Source organism: Triticum aestivum, chromosome 4D, assembly GCF_018294505.1.
Source record: "Triticum aestivum cultivar Chinese Spring chromosome 4D, IWGSC CS RefSeq v2.1, whole genome shotgun sequence".
Classification (NCBI taxonomy): Eukaryota; Viridiplantae; Streptophyta; class Magnoliopsida; order Poales; family Poaceae; genus Triticum; species Triticum aestivum.
This window is the reverse complement of record NC_057805.1, coordinates 288998947-289003322: the sequence shown is the minus strand read 5'-3', so window position 1 is coordinate 289003322 and position 4376 is coordinate 288998947.

Here is a 4376-nt window from a genome sequence, read left to right as displayed (position 1 = left end):
GTACTGCCGACGCCCGTTTCCGTCGTTGCCGGTTTTCTGTAAAAAAAACCCTTTGTTTTAAAAAAAACCCTAGATCAGTTTTTTTCGGTTTTATTATTTTTGCGAGCGTTCACTGAACCGTTCGTTTAACGAACGCGTTCGTCGGTTTTCTCTGACTAACGAACGTCCGTTATTTAACCGTTCGTCCGTTTTTCTTTTTCGTCGGATTTTCTCGTTATTTTCTCAGATTCGATTTCTGATCGAATCTTCGATTCTGTTTAACTTCTCGCTCGTTTATCGGAATCAGGCGATTCAAGCGCCTAGAGTTTCGTCTCGAAATTCTCTTTCCGTTTAACCTACTCAAACAAGTTTTTGCTACAGTAAAATTTGACCTAGATCCAGATTAGCAAACAAAGTTTCTTTCTTTCGCCGTTTGACTTTCGTTGCTTCTTTCGAGTTGATTCTTTTTGCAAACCGGAGTTCTTAAGTTGACCTTTCTGGTTGGATCTTTCATTCGAGTTTTACCTGTGCATTAGATGAGTACTGATTGTATGCTTGTTTGTTTGCGATAGAGTACCCGGAGTGTGCCGCTTGTTACTTCGACTCGCTAGGTTTTGCGGATCATCAGCAAGGCAAGTAACACTTTGATCATACCCCGTTCATACCCAGTTTTTATTGCATTAGATCTGTTTCCCTCAAACACTTGCATGATTAGGATCTAATTAAATTGTGGGAACTGGGAAGTAGTTGAGGTAGTACCTATTACCTGTTTTACTTTATCAAACCCTTGGGAGTTACTTCTACGTTGCTATTATATTGCCATGCTATGCTCGTAGACGTGGATTGGGTTTGAGTGATATCCATGACAGATGTGAGATGTTTATTAATGGTTCAACTTAAGGTGGCAACTAAAACTCACATCTGGGTGGATTGAGGCACCTGGAGAACCCAGTGTTGTCTGTATGTATAAGGTCCGCCACCCAGGCTCAAAGGGATCATAAGATTATTCATGCTAGAAACTTCCATGTGCAGCCACAAGCTATTATGGGCTCTAGCATAGCTGAGTAGGTTACAGGATCTCTTGAAGAGGTGGACTAGCAGATGTAGGGGAAAGTAGGTGTACCGGTCCATCCAGAGTAAAGAGTGATTGTTTCTGAAAGACTGTGTCTCGGTCATCCGTTTCTCAAACATCATGTAGTGCGAGAATCAAGCGGAGGCGATCGAGTCTTGTGGGGAAAAGTGCGCAAACCTCTGCAGAGTGTACAAACTAATCATGATTAGCCGTGTCCCCGGTTATGGACAACTTGAGTATCTAGTACCTGGATTATCATTTGAATCTCATCACCGTGATACTTATAATTAATTTTGTTGGGTTAATGATGATACTTAATTGGGATTGAGTTGGAGGTACCTTCTCAATGTTTCAACCACCATGATAGTTAAATAAAATTTATTCCTTTTGAAGTAGGATAAAATTGGCTTTTCGCAAAAACTGTAACCATAGAGCTTTCCACCAGCCATATATGCATATAGTATAGCATTATTATTGTTCATTGCTCTCTATGTGTTACTTTGCCAGCATATTCTATGTGCTGACCCGTTTTCGGGCTGCAACGTTTCATGTTGCAGACTTTTCAGACGACGAGTAAGGTGCCTTAGGTCGTGGTCTTATACTCAGTGATGCCGCTGGAGTGATGGACTCACTTATCTTCCAAGTCTTCCGCTGTTATCGATGTTAGATGGCCTTAAGCCATGTTTATCATACTTAAACTCTTCGGAGTTATTCGATGTAATAAGTGTGTGATTGCTACTCTGTTATAAATCCTTCGTTTGTACTGTGCGTGTCAGCATTATTGATCCAGGGATGACACTGGTGCACAGAAGCACAGGCCATTTGAGGTCTGGTCGCTACAAAGTTGGTATCAGAGCACACGCTGACTATAGGACACGACCACTAAGCTTAAGCCCTAGAAAGCTTCTCTCTTCTCATTTCTGACCCCTCTCCACTTTCTACTCTTTTAGGAATGGCGAATGCAAGGAGCAAGTTCATGCAACCAGATGAAGACACGCCGTTTGGTCGACACTTGAAGGATGTCACCAAGTACTTGAACATAGGAATACCAAGCATCACCGGAACCTACAACGCCACATTACTCGAAGAGGAGAGCTGGAAGATTCAAGTTATCATTCCAGGAAGGACGTTTGTGCCAATTACGGAACGCATGAGATTGGTTTTCGAAGCACCAACTTGGAGTTTAGGGAAGAGCATGGCCGCACACATCGCCATGGGACGCATTGGAGAAGTCTACCACCAGGAGCTTAAGGATACAATTTACCAAATTTGTGGACGTCGAGACGCGCAATGGGAGATGATCAAGACCAAGAAGGATAGATCAATTGCAGCTTTCATCCAGGAGCAGAACCAACATATTCGTCGCCAGGAGAACCAGATGTGCACGGACAAGGAAGAACTGAAGAAGGCATTAACAAAGACCAAGGAACTCCAAGAAGAACTCAAGGCTACACGCGAAGATTACTTGGAGGAAATCAACGCACTAGTAGGGAAGATTGACGACCTGGAGAATAAGATTGGAGCATTCGTGAGAAATCCAGTGTCAAAAGCAGAAGTCGACGAATGCACTTGTCCGGATAACTACATCATCATCGACGACACCGACTCGGAACCAAGTGAAGACGAATGGATTGATGAAGCTGGAGCAGACATCATGGAGTCTTCAACGGATCAGAATTTTTTGTAGACCACCATATCAGTAGTAGTTTTCCCCCATTTAATAGTATAGTTCAAGCACTTTGTAACGCTAGTTAGATCGATTGTTTTGCCTTGTTTGGATTGATTGAGTGATATTGATTGAATTTGTCTCATGAGCATATGGGTAGTGTTTTCTCTCTAGACCTCATTCTATTCTGAACTCTCATCTCTTCTAAACCTATCAGATGCCTCCGAGACGCGACACCGGATTTGTTTTTCCGCCAGAGATCACCCAGTTGATTCAGCAACAGAATGCCCTGATGCAAGTGTTAGTTCAGAACCAAGGCAACAACAACAACAACAACCCACCGCCACCACCACCTGTTGATCAGTTAGCCCGTTTCTTAAGGCTAAACCCGCCGGTGTTTTCCAGTAGCACCGAGCCGATTGTTGCAGATGATTGGCTCTGCAAAGTTGGAAGGGAGTTGACCACTGCAGGATGCACAGATGTGGAAAGAGTGCGTTTTGCCGCACATCAGCTTGATGGACCCGCAGCATCATGGTGGGAGAATTATACAGCCACGCACCCTATTGACACTGTCACATGGGACCAGTTTCAGCAAGCTTTCCGTACAGCTCATGTTTCAGCAGGAGCTATGGCTATGAAGAAGCGTGAGTTTCGTAACCTACGCCAAGGAGGACGCACCGTAGGCCAGTATGTGGAGGATTTCAGTAAGTTAGCACGTTATGCACCGGATGACGTTGCTACAGACGCTGCCAAGCAGGAGAAATTCTTGGAAGGACTGAATGATGAACTGAGTATGCAGTTGATGGTAGCAACCTTCAACAACTACCAGGAGCTAGTAGATAGAGCTCTCATGATTGAAGGGAAGCAACAGCAGATTGAAAACCGTAAGAGGAAGTATGGACAAGGGAAGTACAATTCTGGAGCCCAGCAGAAGCCCCGTTTTACCCCGAAGCCGGGAGGACAGTTTCAGCATACCCATGGAGGAGGTAGTTCGCACAACCATAATGGCTCCAAGAATGGTAATGGGAATGGAGGAGGAAACGGACAGAACCGCACCAACCCATCTACCCCAACCAAGAGAGATCTAAGTCACATTACTTGTTTCAAGTGCCAGAAGACGGGACATTATGCAACTGATTGTCCTGAAGCCCAAAATGGACATGGCAATGGAAGCTCTGGGAAGAAGCCGAACCCGTTCAACAAAGGTCATGTGAACCACGTGAGCGTGGAGGAGGTTGAAGCTCAGCCTGATGCAGTAATAGGTAAGTTTTTGTTTAAGTCATTTACTGCAACCGTTCTTTTCGATACTGGTGCATCGCATTCATACATATCAAGGGGATTCGTAAATAAGTTTAAGATGTCCACCCAAGTTCTCAAAAGCCCTATGTTAGTAACCTCGCCAGGAGCAGAGTACATGGCCACCCAAGGATGTTTTCAGATACCGTTGGCCATTGGTAGGCATGTTTTCCCCTCAGACCTCATTGTTTTGGAATCGCAAGGTTTGGATGTGATTTTGGGAATGGATTGGCTATCGTTGTATGGAGGAAACATCGATTGTGCCAGCAAGACGATTTTGCTTACCACCCCAGAAGGAAAAAGGATCAAGTATGTATCCCGGCATATGCCGAAGAGGACTCAAGTGAATTCCTTATCAGGAGT